This window comes from Schistocerca piceifrons, chromosome 5 (genome assembly GCF_021461385.2).
Source record: "Schistocerca piceifrons isolate TAMUIC-IGC-003096 chromosome 5, iqSchPice1.1, whole genome shotgun sequence".
Taxonomy (NCBI): Eukaryota; Metazoa; Arthropoda; class Insecta; order Orthoptera; family Acrididae; genus Schistocerca; species Schistocerca piceifrons.
The window spans coordinates 567788622-567808083 of NC_060142.1; positions in this window are offsets into that span (position 1 = coordinate 567788622).

The following is a 19462-nucleotide window of genomic DNA, read 5'->3' on the forward strand; positions in this document are numbered from 1 at the left end:
CAAGATTCCTCATAAACAGTTCAAAATTTCACAGAGGAGAGGGTCTCTGTATACAGTTACAGTTAAACATGAACTATTTTTCAATATTGATTCATAAGTGCACACTTATGTGTGTTGTCCACTACAAAATCTAGTTTTCTCATTGTTTCTGAATTTGTGTGTTGTCTTAATATATATAACAAGTCTGTTTCCTGTATTAGTTCTCCCTGAGTAAGCTGTTAGAGTCTAATCTTTTATATGTAATGTATCTAACACTGTCATTACATGGTACTCAACAAGCACAGGATGTCTATCTTTCCACAGCTATTAAAATTTTTGAATCAGCCAAGAAGCTGCATAACACCATGGTGTAGTGGTTATGATACTAAACTGTTGCATTTGTGAGTTCAAAACTCACCTGGACTGTAAAATTTTAATTTCTATATTCGGTTTGAGTACATTCTAGAAGTATCCACAAATGTCAAGAATCATTGTACCGGAATGTTCTGTAGCCGTATATATACTGTATGTGTTCTGGCCAGAGGCAGTTCGTTCCACACTCTTGTATGTGAAAGTGCTGAATAAACCTTCGTAAGTGAAGTTGGTGTTCGTCATTCATCTAATTACACCTTCTTCTATGTGACATTATTCTGGTGGAGGCACCGGGTATTGGAACTTGTGATAGTGCACATTATCGATGACACAGTGGCTTCTATCAGGCCACACCAGAGCCGCCATTTACATGGCGAGAAACCCGAGTTCGAGCCATATTCAACAGATTGCTATCTACCGGAGACAGAAGAAAAAGAAGAGGATGTTACGATGACAGCAACTGTGTGCCACCACATGAGACATCCTTCCGGGTTCTCTGGCGACGATGGCCAAGAGCCAAACAAGCGGCTAAAGGTATATGAGCGTATAGCCAAATTTAACAAATGGGGTGACACCTTGTGTTTGGCTAATGTATTTTTCTACATGGAGGGCACTGCCAAGCAATGGTATGAGAACAATCGGGAGAAGTTCGCAAGGTGGGAAGTATTCCATGTGGAACTGCGATAGTATTTCAGTGACACACAACGACAGAAGTGCAAGGCTGAAGATAAATTACAGTGCAGGGCACAGTGTCCAGGAGAAACTACAACATCCTACATTCAAGATGTCTTGGAGCTGGGTAAAATTGTGGATCCTAAAATGAAGGAGGAAGATAAGGCTGCACATCTCATGAAGGGGGTTGCTGAGGACATGTATCAAGCTCTACTCCTGAAGGAGGTTTCGACAGCAGGCGACTTCATAAAATGGTGCCAGTATATCAAGACAAGGCATGAAAAAAGAATTACATGCAACAAATTTGAAAGGCTTCCAAACATCATATCAATGTCTGTGATGGAGGAAGCAACTGATTTCACAAGTGTTCTTCATCAGATAGTGAGAGAGGAAGTTCAGAAGGCACTTGGATTGCACAGCAATCAATAAAACCAAGACGCTTCAAGAAGTCATATGGGAGGAAGTGGAACAGACATTGAAGCCATCTCTCATGCTTCGTTTCCCTTTAAAATGGTGAAAAAGTTGAGACACAGGCGGAGTTATGTTCCTACAATGCCACCTGAGGAACCTGTTTGGGCACCAAGGAAGACTGATGTCTGGAGGACCCAGGATAGCCAACCAGTATGTTTCCACTGCAGATGACCGGGACAGATGGTGCGCTATTGTTGAGAAAGGTGTGGGGTATTTGATTATGCCCATGTCAGAAGACAGCAGACCGATCTTAGTTAACGCCAATGCCAACTCCAGGATGACGAAAATGAACAAGGAGATGTGGGTACAGGATGGCGTAGGCCCCCATTGCCACAAGCTATCTGCTGGAGAGGATGCTTCCCAACACGCTGATCAAGGTCTCCATCGCCATTTAGAAGCTCCAGCCGATCACCTAGCCATCACAACCTGGAAAACTAAAGGCTGCAACTTTACTTGAAGCCTCCAAAGAGAAAAATCCTCCGCCATCGATCACTACAAAAATGATACAAAACTACATAGATATCCTCATGGACGGCAGACCACACCAAGCTTTTGTGGACTCTGGAGCATCATATTCAGTCATTTAGGAGAAGTACCATTGCCAGTTGTAGAAAACAGAATTCATTATCAACAAAACATCTCTTTAGAAAATGGCTAATAGGAAATTTGTAAAACCTACAGGAAGATGTACCATTCGTGTGGGTATAAATGGCCAAACACAGCCCTTAGAATTCATCGTCTTACAAGAGTTTAGTCATGACATCATTCTCGGATGGGACTTTTTGAAAGCTTCTCAGGCAACTGTAGATTGTGGTCCCTTGTAAATTATGCTGGACGAGATGAGATACTGTGGACAGGAATATGCACATCCAAGTGTGTGGAGACTATGTGTGCTGGATGAAGTGATCATTCTGGCAGTCAGCACTAGAAAGGTAACTGTCATGTGTCATGTCATGCATCAACCCATGGATCTTGTAGTGGAACGTAAGAGAAGCATACCACTGAAGAATAACTTGGTCATCCCAGTCTCTGTTTAGGAACAGATTCAGTGAATTGTGGATAGTTAACTGTCATCGAGAACTGCAGATCCTTCCAAGATGCATGTGCGTAGCAAATGCTGATCCATTAATTGAAGAACAGCTGAGTGTCATAGAAACCTCCCATGCCAAGTCTGTGGGTGGGCGAAAATAGCGCTACCACTACAAGATAAGATCTTCTAGCTCCACTATCACCAGATCTCACTAAGGAACAACAGAAGGAGCTATTTGCCATTCTTCAAGAGTTCTCTGAATGCTTCAATCCACAGGTGAAGAGCAAATTAGACAAATTGAAGGTGAAGCACCAGATTAGTACTGGATACCATCAACCAATAAGCCAGAGAGCATACCGTGTGTCATCAATGGCACGTCGAATAATTCGTGATGAAGTAGAGAAAATGATGAAGAATGACATCATTCAGCCTTCACAGAGCCCACGGTCCTTGTCAAAAAGAAGGATGGCAATTGATGCTTTTGTGTTGATTACAGGAAGCTTAATAAGAGAACTAAAAAGGATGTTTACCCTCTTCCACAAATTGACGATACACTAGATTGTCTGAAGTGGGCTAATTTTTTCTCAAACATGGACATGCACTCAGGGTAGTGGCAAATCGAAGTAGATCAGGCTGATCATGAGAAAACTGCATTCATCACCCCTGAGGGCCTGTTTGAGTTTAAGGTAATGCCGTTTGGTTTGTGTAATGCACCAGCAACTTTTGAACAGATTATGGATAATCTTCTATGTCACCTGAAGTGGATGATGTGTCTTTGTTAAGTATTTATAAGTAAATATAACATATTGTCATAGAAGAAGCTGAGTAGCACTGTCGTGTAGTGGTTGTGATACTAAACTATTGCATGGAGGGTCATGATTCAAAACTCACTTGGACTGTACAATTTTAATTTCTATATTCGGTTTGAGTACATTCTAGAAGCATCCACAAATATCAAGAATCACTGTACTGGAATGTTCTGTAGCTGTATACATACTGTATGTGTTCCAGCCAGAGACAGTTTGCTCCGTGCACTTGTATGTACAAGTGCTGAATAAACTTACGTTAAGTGAAGTTAGTGTTCGTCATTCAGTGGACGATGTGTCTTTGTTATTTAGATGACATTGTAGTGTTCTCAGAGATAATTGATGAACATATAAAAAGACTGAGGGCCATTCTTAAGCGTCTGCAACAAGGCAGACTGAAACTTAATTCAACAAAGTGTCTGTTTGGAGCAAAAGAAATCAGAATATTTGGACACCTTGTATCAAACGAAGGTGTGTGACCAGACCCAGAAAAAGTGAGATGTATAATGGAATTTCCTATTCCTAAAAGTATTAGAGATGTGAGAAGCTTCCTCAGATTATGTTCTTATTATTGTTGTTTTATCAAAGACTTCCACCCCCCATAAACAGTGGACCTTGCCGTGCCTCAGTGATACAGATATCCGTACCATAGGTGCAGCCACAATGGAGGGGTATCTGTTGAGAGGCCAGACAAACGTGTGGTTCCTGAAGAGGGGCAGCAGACTTTTCAGCAGTTTCAGGGACAACAGTCTGGATAATTGACTGATCTGGTCTTGTAACACTAACCAAAACGGCCTTGCTGTGCTGGTACTGCGAATGGCTGAAAGTGAGGGGAAACTACAGCCATAAATTTTCCCGAGGGCATGCAGCTTTACTGTATTGTTAAATGATGATGGCGTCCTCTTGGGTATAATATTCTGGAGGTAAAATAGTCCCCCATTCAGATCTCCGGTTGGGGGCTACTCAGGAGGACGTTGTTATCAGGAGAAAGAAAACTGGCATTCTACGGATTGGAATGTGGAATGTCAGATCTCTTAATTGGGCAGGTAGGTTAGAAAATTTAAAAAGGGAAATGGCTAGGTTAAAGTTAGATATAGTGGGAATTAGTGAAGTTCGGTGGCAGGAGGAACAAGACTTCTGGTCAGGTGAATACAGGGTTATAAATACAAAATAAAATAGGGGTAATGCAGGAGCAGGTTTAATAATGAATAGGAAAATATGAATGTGGGTAAGCTACTACAAACAGCATAGTGAATGCATTAATGTGGCCAAGATAGATACAAAGCCCACACCTACTTCAGTAGTACAAGTTTATATGCCAACTAGCTCTGCAGATAAGAAGAGATTGATGAAATGTATGATGAGATAAAACAAATTATTCAGATAGTGGAGGGAGGTGAAAATTTAATAGTCGTGGGTGACTGGTATTCGAGAGTAGGAAAAGGGAGAGAAGGAAATGTAGTAGGTGAATATGGATTGGGGGGAAAGAAATGAAAGAGGAAGCCACCTGGTGGAATTTTGCACAGAGCGTAACTTAATCATAGCTAACATTTGGTTCAAGAATCATGGAAGAAGCCTGGAGATACTAGAAAGTATCAGATAGATTACATAACGGTAAGACAGAGATTCAGGAACCAGGTTTTAAATTGTAAGACATTTCCAGGGACAAATGTGGATTCTGACCACAATCTATTGGTTATGAACTGTAAATTAAAACTGAAGAAACTGCAAGAAGGTGGGAATTTGAGGAGATGGGACCTGGATAAACTGAAAGAACCAAAGGTTGTAGAGAGCTTCAGGGAGAGCATTAGGGAACGATTGACAAGAATGGGGGAAAGAAATACAGTAGAAGAAGAATTGATAGCTTTGAGAGATGAAATAGTGAAGGCAGCAGAGGATCAAGTAGGTAAAAAGATGCGTGCTAATAGAAATCCGTGGGTAACATAAGAGGTATTGAATTTAATTGATGAAAGGAGAAAATATAAAAATGCAGTAAATGAAGCAGGCAAAAGGGAATACAAATGTCTCAAAAATGAGATTGACAGGAAGTGCAAAATGGCTAAGCAGGGATGGCTAGAGGACAAATGTAAGGATGTAGAGGCTTATCTCACTAGGGGTAAGATAGATACTGCCTACAGGAAAATGAAAGAGACCTTTGGAGGAAAGAGAACCACTTGTGTGAATATCAAGAGGTCAGATAGAAACCCAGTTCTAAGCAACGAAGGGAAAGCAGAAAGGTGGAAGGAGTATATAGAGCGTCTATACAAGGGCGATGTTCTTGAGGACAGTATTATAGAAATGGAAGAGAATGTGGATGAAGATGAAATAGGAGATATGATACTGTGTGAAGAGTTTGACAGAGCACTGAAAGACCTAAGTCGAAAGTAGGCCCCGGGAGTAGACAACATTCCATTAGAACCAGTGACAGCCTTGGGAGATCTAGGCCTAACAAAACTCTACTATCTGGTGAGCAAGATGTATGAGACAGGTGAAATATCCTCAGACCTCAAGAAGAATATAATAATTACAATCCCAAAGAAAGTAGGTGTTTGACAGATGTGAAAATTACTGAACTATCAGTTTAATAAGCCATGGCTGCAAAGTACTAACATGAATTCTTTACAGACGAATGTAAAAACTGGTAGAAGCCAACCTCGGGGAAGATCAGTTTGGATTCCGTAGAAATGTTGGAACTCGTGAGGCAATACTGACCCTATGACAGATCTTAGAAAATAGATTAATGAAAGACAAACCTACATTTCTAGCATTTGTAGAATTAGAGAAAGCTTTTGACAATGTTGAGTGGAATACTCTCTTTCAAATTCTGAAGGTGGCAGGGGTAAAATACAGGGAGCAAAAGGATATTTACAATTTGTACAGAAACCAGATGGCAGTTATAAGAGTCGAGGGGCATGAAAGGAAAGCAGTGGTTGGGAAGGGAGTGAGACAGGGTTGTAGCCTATCCTCAATGTTATTCAATCTGTATATTGAGCCAGCAGTAAAGGAAACAAAAGAGAAATTTGGAATTGGAATTACAATCAATGGAGAAGAAATAAAAAGTTTGAGGTTTGCCGATGACATTGTAATTCTGTCAGAGGCAGCAAAGGACCTAGAAGAGCAGCTTAATGGAATGGACAGTGTCTTGAAAGGAGGATATAAGATGAACATCAACAAAAGCAAAACGAGAATAATGGAATGTAGTCGAATTAAATTGCATGATGCTGTGGGAATTAGATTAGGAAATGTGACACTTAAAGTAGAGAGGATATAAAATGTAGACTGGCAATGGCAAGGAAAGTGTTTCTGAAGAAGAAAAATTTGTTAACATCAAGTACAGATTTAAGTGTCAGGAAGTAGCTTCGGAAAATATTTATATGGAGTGTAGCCATGTATGGAAGTGAAACATGGATGATAAATTGTTTAGTCAAGAAGAGAATTGAAGCTTTTGAAATGTGATGTGACAGAAGAATGCTGAGGATTAGATGGGTAGATCACATAACTAATGAGGAGGTATTGAACAGAATTGGAGATAAGAGAATTGACTAGAAGAAGGGATCGGTTGGTAGGGCATTTCTGAGGCATCAAGGGATCACCAATTTAGTATTGGAGGGCAGCATGGAGGGTAAAAATCATAGAGGGAGACCAAGGGATGAATACGCTAAACGGATTCAGAAAGATGTAGGTTGCAGTAGGTACTGGATGATGAAGAACATTGCACAGGATAGAATAGCATGGAAAGCTGCATCAAACCAGTCTCTGGACTTAAGACCACGACAACAATAACTTCAAAGACTTCTGTATCACAGCCAGGTCACTCCAAGAGTTGTTAAAATCTGACGCTAAGTTCATATGGGGTGGTGCTCAACAAGATTCTTTTGATGTGCTGTGCAAAGCTCTGGTGACAGACCCTGTACTTGGTCTGTATGATGAGAGAGCACCCAGAGTACTACACACAGATGGCAGTGGGTATGGGATCAGTGCTATTCTGGTGCAAATTTTGAATGGAAAAGAGAAGGTTATAGCCTATGATTCTAGGACACTTACAAAATCCAAGAGAAACTACTCAACTACAGAAAGAGAATGTCTTGCTGTGATCTGGGCAATGTGCAAATTTCAACAGTATCTCTATGGATGACCATTCACAGTTGTTACAGACCATCATTCACTTTGTTGGCTGACAGGTCTTAAAGATCCAACAGGATGACTCGCCAGGTGGGCACTACATCTTCAAGAGTATGGCATCACCACAGTGTACAAAAGTGGAAAAAAACAGCAAGATGCCGACTGTCTCTCAAGAAAACTTGTGCAAGACCACCAAGACTTTGACGAAGATAGTGACTGTCTCATTGTACTCCAGGATCTCTCTGCTGAGCAGAAGAAGATCGCCAAGATATCTCAAATTGTGCTTGCCTTAAATCAGTCATAGGATCTGAAATCACAATTTAAGGTAGTTAATGGATTACACTTTGCGAGAAATACTTTGATCCATTTGGAAAGAGGTGGCTACCAGTGATTCCTAAACACATGCACTTAGATGTTCTACAGAAATTCCATGACACACCTGAGGCTGGACATTTAGGATTTATTATACCTATGATAAAGTCCACAAGAGATTTTTCTGGCCAGGTTTATTTAGGAGTGTCCGTCATTAGGTGTCGCACTGTAGAGAGTGCCAGAGGAGGAAGGCAGTTCCTCAGAAACCACCTTGCCATCTCATACCAATTCCACCAGCCGAAACACTTTTACAGCATGTTGGGATTGTCCTCGCGGATGATTTCCAACATCTACTAGTGGCAATAGATAGATTATTGTTTGCAGTGATTATCTAACACACTACGCCAATACAAAAGCCATGAAAACAGCCGAAGCAATGTTGCTACTCATAATTACACCCTGTTAGATGTTATATGCTGAGTATATTATTATTAAATTACATGTGAATGCATGGAGCACATAACCATGCAGTACCCCCTACCCAGGGCACTTCACTGCTAGTTGACTTGTTTATCGTCAGTGTACACTCTGCTTCAAGACTGCTTGTGTTGCAGTTACAGTCATATGTTACTGGACACTTTCTTTGCGTTGTTAAGGCTGTACACCTGGTTGGTTAGGAAGGAGTTGAAGTTTGTGGTATGTAACTCATATGACCCGATCTCATTTTCTGTAACGTTGAGACATGTTGACATTGCTGTTCACTTATGTTTCGTACTTTTTGTAACAGATGTCTGAAGATGGGTGTAATCCCAAAATGTGTAACTTGTTCTAATGAAAGAGTCAATTGAACATCTTATGACTTTATTGTGATTGTACAGCATTGGTTGCCAATTATTAACATAAAAATGATCACAGGCATCAGATGGGATTTTATGTCCTGTATATCATGTGTTGGGATTAGCCAGCTTATAAGTACAAATGACATATTGAAAATTATGGTAAATCATGCAAAAATCTTAAATAATGCCTTAATCAATTAATGAACTTTCATGCATAAAATTTGTTTTAACAAAAGCAAAATGTCAAAGGTTGGAATTTAAGAAACATAGAGGCAAAATCTTCAGTGGGAAATATAGATACCTCTGAAATTGAATATTAATTATCTCATAAATTAATCAATATAATAGAAGGAAACATTCCACGTGGGAAAAATTATATATAAAAACAAAGATGAGGTGACTTACCGAACGAAAGCGCTGGCAGGTCGATAGACACACAAACAAACACAAACACACACACAAAATTCAAGCTTTCGCAACAAACTGTTGCCTCATCAGGAAAGAGGGAAGGAGAGGGGAAGACGAAAGGAAGTGGGTTTTAAGGGAGAGGGTAAGGAGTCATTCCAATCCCGGGAGCGGAAAGACTTACCTTGTCTGCTTGCGTCTGTATGTGTGGATGGATATGTGCGTGTGTGCGAGTGTATACCTGTCCTTTTTTCCCCCTAAGGTAAGTCTTTCCACTCCCGGGATTGGAATGACTCCTTATCCTCTCCCTTAAAACCCACTTCCTTTCGTCTTCCCCTCTCCTTCCCTCTTTCCTGATGAGGCAACAGTTTGTTGCGAAAGCTTGAATTTTGTGTGTATGTTTGTGTTTGTTTGTGTGTCTATCGACCTGCCAGCGCTTTCGTTCGGTAAGTCACCTCATCTTTGTTTTCATAAATTAATCAGTTTTACAGAACTTGAAAGTAGGATTGGTGGTCTAGTAGTGGTCACTGTGCCCTGAAATACATATTAGTTTACAAAGTTTTCCTTATTATGCAGTGAAGCGGAATTTTCAGTAAAATATAACTTTCAATTAATTTATTTCCCTATAAAACTAAGTAAAGCATTAGGATTCACACAGCAAAAATATCACTTTGCACAATGATTTAAGAGGGAAACAGTTTAATGTGTTGAAGTATTTGAACACCCCTCATGTGTACACTACTTGGAGAATGTACAAAATTTGAGAAACAAGCAATGGGGAAAAAGAAAAAAAACTATTACCATGAGTTGAAGTCATACCAGTTGGAACACACCCGACTTGCTATGTCACATCACCCTCACATGATAAATAGCTGACTGTATTATGCAACATACAACAATCAGTTAGAAATATCTTGGGATTCATTGCCGATCAATTATCAGATTTTCAGAGAATTTTAATATGCAATGATAAACTTTGATCTGGATCTGGAACTAGGACTGCCCATAGCTCTCCATACAGGTGTATGCAAATTTTATACAGTACTTTTACAAACTTACAGGCAATAAATTTCTTCGATAAGAAAAAATTTTGCAAATGAGTAACTGCATTTTATACACTCACCACACATTTCACATGTACTCCAGATAATTTCACAAGCACCGCTGTTCACAGCCTCCAAATGTCCAGGCAGTGAGTTCATTTCCAGGCACTCCTTACAGAGTCCATGGTTATAATTGTGCACACAAACTGATTATATGAAAAGTACATACAAAATAACTTATGTTGGCAAAGTAATGAGTTTTTCTAAACCTGAAGCAGAATAACCAATTTTTTTTTATTATGCATTTAACATTTATTAGCATTGTGTGAAATGCATTTCTTAATTACTTCAGGCAAGGGTCTCTAAGTTGTCTTTTAATCTCAACCGGTTTCACTCAAAGCAAATTACTTTACTCGACACAGACTTAAATTTACTGTTCTTTCTCACTGTTAGAATGTTAATTTCACTTTGTGTGTTGCAATTAGTTAGTTACCATGGCATCTATTCTTTTAGTACATATTCAATTAAAGCCATTGGTACCACAGGTGAAACTGACAACTTCCGATAACATAGACAATAAATTATGCAGTAGCATATACTGTCAAAACTCCATGAAATTCTTGTTTAATGTGCTAAAAGTTACAGTTATTGTACCAAATGTTGCCTAAAACCGTAAATATAATTTACCATAATAAAATGAATGTTACACTCTTATTTCCTCTTGTCTGTATACTCATTAAATACTTTCCCAACAAACCTGTGAAAGTGCAAATACAAACTAACACACAGAACTGGTTCCTAATTTTACTGAAGTACTTAATGATACAAAGTCATGATTCCCTCTTTCTTTCAATATTTTAAATAATACACATTGCAGAGTTTTACACAGTGTTTACTGGTTTATAGTCTTACACATTATTTTTGTTTTACTATTGGTGTCTATAATTGTTTATCTACAAATTTATACAGAAGACATTATATTACTATTCACATAGGGCCATTTGTATAACAGATTGAAATATTACTGTATCTCATTGCTACCTATCGGAAAGATAAACACCAGTCGTAATTGTCCAATTGTAAAGTGACCTGTTTCCAAATTACGTACAAAAATAACCACTATTTCAGTATACATATAATTCGAAAACGATGCTTTGCTGATAAACATTGTTCTTATGTGAGAAACACAATGTAAATGTGAAATTAATACTGTAACTAATCGAAAGAAATGTAGCACATGGTCAGGATGTACCAGTAAATGTATCATTATAAAATTACTACAGCCAATTAAATAGAACATATAAATAAAGCACGTTAATTGAATCTTCGATATACATTAGCACAAAAATTCAGGCACTAGTTGATTTGTTATAAACAAATTTAGAAATGTAATTGTTACCTGTAACATAATTAGTCAGAAAATGTTCTATTAACTCATAACTAAGTTGAAAATAGGTTCAACGTGTTCAGAACTGAGTTTGTAAATTTTTAGCAATGTGTATCTCATATTCAGTTTAACTTTTAATTGTGATTTTACATAAAATTGTAATTTTCATTGTAGGTAACTGTTAACAAAAGTATAAATAGAGGTCACGTAGGTGCCTTGGGGCACTCGTTTTTTGGTTAGGGTTGCGAGCAAATGTTTTGTAGGCTCACTCGTTTGTTGATTGTTGTGAACTCTGTGTCATTTGATATCAACTTTGGGTGCATGTGATGTAACCAGGCTCGGACACCAGAGTACTGGAAATATATTGGTATTAAAACTGCACTGTACTTTGGAATTTATTTGGGAGTCTTCCGCAATCCTTTTCATAGGCTGCACAGCGACAAAACCTGAATCCAGGAATTTTACAAAACTCCGAGAACTAAACAACTCTAAATGTTGGTAGAATTGACGTGAAAACAACAGCGCATCAACTGAGCATTTCACTCAAAATATTTGCAATGCAGAAGTGGGAAAAATATAAACATCTCAAGATAGCTATTGTACTTCATAATCATTTTGTTTTTGGCATAGTTTTCAGATTTATAGTTCTTCTCTTTAAATTATATGACCACTTTGCAATTGTCTTCTTAATATACTCTTTTGCTCTACTCGCGTACATCATTTTCTTATTTTATGTTAAGTAATGGTACTATTCCTTACACATGAATTAGTCACTTACTGTACAGGCAATTTTAACCTGATCTGTGAGAAGAAGCAAGTTTAGATAATTTTAATTATGCTCTGCCTCCTTAAATTCGTTTTGTTACTTTAACTATTTACCATTCACATATGTGAATAGTATCTGCATTTCCATAAAAGAGAAAGGTTGGCCCTCAGTTTTAAAGAATATAACACCTGATCTAATTTCAGCTTAGTTTTATGTATGTAATTGATTTTCTAATTTATTTTGACTATTCCTAGTTAGTATCTTTCATTATAGGGTGACATTAGTAATTGTTTCATAATTTAAATTCTATTGTTGATGTGTAAACAAATATAAATTCTGTACTAATTACAAACATTTGGAAGACGAAATACTACTTATCTTAAAGTATCTATTTGGCTCTATTCGAAAATATGTTACCAAAGCCAGCCCTTAATTAATTCCATAGTAATTAACAGTTTTGTCAAAAGTATTTTTTGCATAACAATATTTGTTAATTTCATGATTTAATCAAATAATTCATCCTATCTCTTATAGTAGAAGAAACTGTTAAAAAGACAGAATTTTTCAATGTATTCAGTTACTTTAATAAGTTAAGTTTTAATTGCACTTTCTGTAAATTTAACTTTGAAGAATGTGTAATTTTAGTACCTATTATTGTGATGATATATAATGGCCCAGTTTTTGGTCATGAGAGAGTTAGTCCAAGGCCGAGTTTCAGACAAGGAACCTGTGTTGCTTATTTATTTATTTATTTCATGTGATTTGATGGTACACAGTGTGTTGCAGATGTCAGAAAATATCAGCTAACATTGTTAACATGTATTAACATACAGTATCCTAATGTATTATATTGCTCAATGTTGTTAATTTAACACAAATAGCAAGATTACTGTTCTAAGTATTCATTTACAGAGTAAAAACAGTGACACAACAAATGACTTCACTGCTTTGCTAAATTTTATGTTGTCCTCGATGGACTTAATATTAGTGGGAAGACTGTTGAACAGTTGGAGACCCATGTGGAAAGCTCCCTTTTTACACAGTTGAGTGTTTGTACGTAAAACATGCAGCTTTGAGTTTTTCCTGGTGTTGTGTTCATTAATTTCATTATTTTTTACGACTCTGGTGTCAATTGGCACTATGTGGTTTCTGAAAAATTTTAGGGTCTTGAGAATGTATAGGCAAGGCAGTGTAAGGATTTCCAACTTTCTGAAGATGGGTTTGCAGGAGTCTCTGGATTTGCTCCCAGTAATAATCCTCATTGCTCTCTTCTGGATTTTGAATGTGCTCAGAGCAGTTGGAGAATTTCCCAAGAATATCACACCATATTTTAGGCGGGCTCGTATGTAAGCGTAGTTCGCGCTGGTTAATGTTTTCAGGCTAGCACATGATTTCAGTACGCTCAATGCATAACAGCCAGTAATAATTCTGGCATTTACCTTTCCTTTATGTGTATTCCATTTCAGGTTGTCTTGAACCCACAGACCGAGGAATTTGAAAACGGTGTCATTATCTATTGGCTGGTTATTTACAGTGACAAATGGTTGAGAGGAATTTGCGTTTTGTGTTGTGTGAAAGTTCATGGAAGCTGTCTTTTTGGTGTTGATAGTTAATCTGTTGATTTTAGATCAGTTGCTGAGTTGTTCAGTGGCCAAGTTCACAGCTTATTGCACAGCCTCTGTATTCTCCCCTTTGAGGAGTACAGTTGTGTCATCAGCAAATATTATTGTTTTGTGTGCATCAACATTCAGGCTCAAGTCATTAATATACAGGAGGAAAAGTAGGGGTCCCAATACTGAACCCTGTGGAACACCTTGCTTTACAGTTTTATTACTCGACAGTATTTCGGTTCTTGAGTTGCTTTGTGTATTAGTGTATTTCATGCTGACTCTCTGCATCCGATTGGTTAGGAATGTAGCAATCCAATTGTTTGCAATTTCTCTGATAACATAGTGTTCTATTTTTTCCAGCAATATTTTGTGGTCAACAGTGTCAAAAGCCTTTGACAGATCCAGAAATATGCCTGTTATGGGTTGTTTTCTATCTAAAAGATCTAATAGCGTATTTATGCAATCATATACTGCAGTTTCAGTAGATTTGTCGCTTCTGAACCCATGTTGAGCTAAACTTTGTAAATCTTTTTTTTTTTTTTTTTTTTCAATGAAGTCCATCATTTTTTTGTACATTATTTTTTTCAAAAAATTTAGAAAAGCAGGATGAGATTGAGATAGGTCCATAGTTATTCATATCTTTATTATCACCTTTTTTGAAGACAGGAATTACTTTAAAAAGTTTCAGAGCTTCAGGGATAATACCTGCCTGAAAAGAACAGTCACAGAGATGAGTTAATGGTTCAGCAATTGTGTGTTCACAATTTTTGATTACAGCTGCTGGGATACCTTTAATTCCAGCTGAATATGAATTTTTTAACTCTCTGAGGGCTTTTGCAACATCATTTTCAGTGACTTTGGTAATGAAAATTGACTATGCACATGTGTGATATTTTTGGTTTGATGGTTGGTAATTTGTGTTAGGATTATTTTTGACCAATTTTTCAACTATGCTCGTAAAGAAATTGTTGAAAGAGTTCACCACAACTTCAGGATTAGATATAGATTCATTGTTGAGTTTGATTTCTATGTTCGTATGTGTAGCTTTCATTTCCCCTCTTTCCCTTTTTATAATATTCCACATTGCTTTTACTTTATTGCTGAATTTGTCAATGTACTAATCATTTTGCATCCTTTTTGCTCGTCTTCTCACTCTTCTTAGGATACATGTGTAGTTAGTTGGGGGGGGGGGGGGGGGGGTCACTACTTTTTTTACATAACATGTGGAGTATTATTTTATGTTAGCAAGAGATTTTTATGGCTGGTGTAATCCAAGTCTTGTTTCTCTTATTATTATTATTCATTCTTACTGGTTTTTGTGGAAAGGCCTCTTCAAAGTGGTGGATCATTTTGTCAAGAAATATGTTGAATTTCATGCCGACATCATTGGCTGTGTACATCTCTGTCCACTTTTCTTTACTAAGGAGGGCATTTAGCTTGTTCATGTTATTTTGGGTGAAAAACCTTCATAAAGCTTTAGGTGGGACTGGGTTTGAGGTATCTTTGCTAACATCAACCTTTAGAATGACAGCTTGGTGGTCACTGAATCCTGCACTGTATACGTCTAGAGTCGGGTTAAGTTTATTTCTATTTGCAAAAATTTGATCTTGAGTTGTCTTGGATGTGGGTGTTATTCTAGTGGGCTCGTTTACAAGGCCATGCAGATTATAAGTATTTGCAATGTTAATGTCTCCATGTTTCTGTTGTGGGTGAGAAAGTCAGTATTAAAGTCACCACATATAATCACATCCTGTTTCCACTGACTTATTTTCGATAGAAACAAGTCCATTTGTTACAGAAAATCATTAATACTATTTATTGGAAGGGGGATGGTAAATTGTAGCTACAATTAGTTTTAGATCTGTAAGCTTTATGGCTGCACATTCAAAGATCTTGTCAGTTCCTATTTCCTTTAGGCTAGGAAGTGGGCTATATTCAATGTGTTGTTTGATGAAGATGGCAACCCCACCATGTCCATCATTTGATCTGGAGCAGTGTTCACACAATTTGAAGTTTGGTAGTGAGATTAACTTAACTACATCACTGCAGAGCCAGTGCTCTGCTAGGCATACTATTGAGATATCACTGAGTTCACTGGTCAGCAAAATGCTTAAGTCATCAGTTTTGTTGCTCAAGGATTGGACATTGTGATAATAGAATGACAACAGTGCATCAACTTAACAGATAAGTGCTACACCAATAGGTCACGTGTTAAAACACTGACAGTGTCTTTTCCATACATACCTTTCTATTTTTCAAGAACTGTGAACTATGTGGTTAGGTTTTACTGCTCTTAGATGTTCAACAGGAAACTATCATAGCAATAGGTGAAGGTTGAAATATGCTTACTATTTTTATATACTTGAATTTAGCATATTTCGTGACAGTATTCACTTTTCTGTGGATGTTTATAAGATGATATTTCACTTTTTTGTGTTGGCTTCAGTCGTCTGGTGAAAGTATGACTCCATAATGCTGTTTCGTCAGCTGCAGAAATGTCCTGGTTCAATGCGTTTGCCTCATTTTTGGTGCTTCAAATACCATTTTTCTGAATGTGCTTCCTTCTTGATGTTTATATAAAAAAGCAGTAGAATAACTCATTTTTGCTCGTCACTTGCAAAGTATTATAACGGGGACCTGTACATTGTTCCACCGTCACGCACCGAGTGTTCACTGCCGACTGACTATGGTCAAAGACGACTCCAGCATCAAAAACATTTCACACAACACACAAGCTTCCACTTCTAACCAGTTGCTTTGATATTATTTGTCACATCTACCAATATTAATCAATATGCTGTCACTCTCGAACATATAAGCAAATTAGCATAAAATAAGGCAAATTACAAATATTCTGACAAAAATATAAGAAAACATTTACACCCTCCCTCATTAGATTTGGTATCGGCAAATCTGGTAGAATATAACATATCTCCCAGATCCATTACAGGGTTTGCCTGCAAACTATTAATGAGGCTTATCAAAAGTTAAACAATAGTGCACTGGCCATATAACTGTGTATTATTAAGGGATTGTGAAAAGTGAAATTAAAGTACTGTGAAACACAACTGTGCACCTGTCAGCTACATTATTTAAAGCAGTCAGTGTCGGAATTACGAACCCCATTTTTCAGCCAGTGTAGCAACGCAATACGTTGACACCAAGGACATCAAACAAAGAGATAAACAAAGTAGTCAGAACCACTACATGTGGTGCCCTTGTGGGTGAGGAATATTGTATGTGGGCACAATAAACTAGGACTCACAAACCACGAACTTTGAAAACTGAAGTCAATAGCGGTTTACAGTGAAGAGACTCTACAGCCAATCAGCGCTGGGGTTTTATAACGAAGAAGGTGCAGCAGCCAATCAGTGAGTGGGTTCTAAGGAAGCAGCCAGTGAGCACAGGGGCAGCCAAGCAGCATGCAGGTGGACGCAGCTGATCAGAGATAAACAGGATGCCTTGCCGAGAAAATTACAACTTGCAGAGCAGCAGCAGAAAAGTGATTAAAAAACAAGGTAATTTCACAGCAAAACCCATTTCATATTAAGTGATAAATAATGAGTGGCCTTAACAAACAAGACAGTGTGATTGAGGGCAAAGCTTTAGAGGTTAAGTTGTTAAACGAACAGCAGGATGTAAGTGCAGCTGGTTCTGTAAATGCCAGTGTTTATAAATCAAACATGAATATAACTTTGAATGATGGGCACGAAAGCCCTATTGTAGATGGAATGATAAAAGAGTCATATGCATTGTGTGGGGATTTTAGCGAAATGGACAAAAGCAGTACTGAAATGGATGAGGTCGTTAAGGTTAAGGAGGAGGAATCTAGTAGAGTTGTTAAGGTTAAGGAGGAGGAATCTAGTAGCAAGAACTAGCAAGGGCAAAAGTTTATGGCAGATGGAAATTTGGAAGTGATGCTAAGGCAGATTTTGAGTAATACCAATAGTATGAAAGAAGGCATTAGTAGGGTGGAAAAGAAAACTGATAGCATTAGAACTGACATGGTTAACTTAATGGATGAACTGAAGAAAGAAATAAAAAAGGAAATTAAAGTATTTAGTGCTAATCTTTCAGAATTAAGTAAGATATTTGATGCAGTGGTTAAAGATTGTGATAATACTAATGAGATACTAACATTGAGTAGTAAATGTGTAGAAGAGAGAGAGAGAAACTTTGTGATGACAGCAGAAGAAATGTGGAGGTTTTCGAGAAACAGTGTGTCGAAAATAGGGTTAAACTTGAGAACAAAGTCGATCACATTAAAAATGATTCAGAAACAGAGGTAGAAACCAAGTGTTCAGTAGTGGTAAAGGAAAAACTGGTAAAAGTAAATAAAAATGTAGATTCAAAATTGACTGAAATAGAGAAAAAAGTGGAAGAGGTACCAAATCTAAAGCATAGCATAAGTGACAGTGGGTCTGATTCTGTCTGTAGTTGTAATGATGAGAGCAATGACGAATCCAGTAATGATGAGAATGGGATATTTGAATGTATAATTGATATGATGGCATTGTGTTAAGTAAAGAAAGAATTAATGAGGATTTGTTGTATGAAGAAGATCACATGGTAAGCAAAAAGAAAGTGCATCAGTCTATGATTACAGCAAGTGTACAATGTTTATATGTTAAGTGTTTACTGGACAGTGGTAGTGATTTGAATGGCATTTCACAGGCATTTTTTGAATCTATTAAGAACACAGATGGTATAGTAGCGATGCATGTTTTTGGAGTAAAAATTGTGGGTGCTACTGGCAGGCTATCAAAGAGTGTGAAACGAGAGGTACTATTAACAGTGGACTTAGCAGGACAGTTGTTGGAGTGCAATTTGTTGGTGATTCAAAAACTCAACATTAATGTAGTATTTGGAATTAATTACTGTGCAAATGGCAAGTAGGCAGTTCAACATTCTGTGTTGGATTCATTATGTGGTGATAATGTTTACCCCAGCTGTCTGTCTCATTTTTCATGTTTCCTGAGGCAGTCAAATTCTTCTCCTATCCTATCTGCAGTTTGTAAGTGAATCAGAATTGAGCTCTCTTCGACTTTCAAGTGATTTTGTACAGTAGCATACTTTAGTATAGAAATTTTGTAGAAAAGGTTTCTCTAGTGTTATCCGCGCTGGCAAGCAGCTTGCTCAAACAAACTCTATGTAAAAGAAATAAGAAAATGAAGGTACAAAAAATTGTAACTCTTTTTGTTTTGCTACCCACTTTTGTCTCTCTTGAGAGAGGAAGCTTAATTCAGATGTAAAAACCTATTAGCTAGTCTTGGTCTGATTAAAACGAAAAACAACTTATTGATGTGCAGACGTATTGTGGAAATTTGTATGAAATTCAGAGGATGGAAGCAGCAACATAAAAGACATTGCATTTAGTATCAAGGCGATTTTGATTTGTATAAATTGATTTGTATAAATTGTTACAGTTTTGATCCCTTTTACAAAATTAATATACATATATTTACATAGAGTTTCCAGAATGAGATTTTCACTCTGCAGCGGAGTGTGCGCTGATATGAAACTTCCTGGCAGATTAAAACTGTGTGCCCGACCGAGACTAGAACTCGGGACCTTTGCCTTTCGCGGGCAAGTGCTCTACCAACTGAGCTACCGAAGCACGACTCACGCCCGGTCCTCACAGCTTTAAT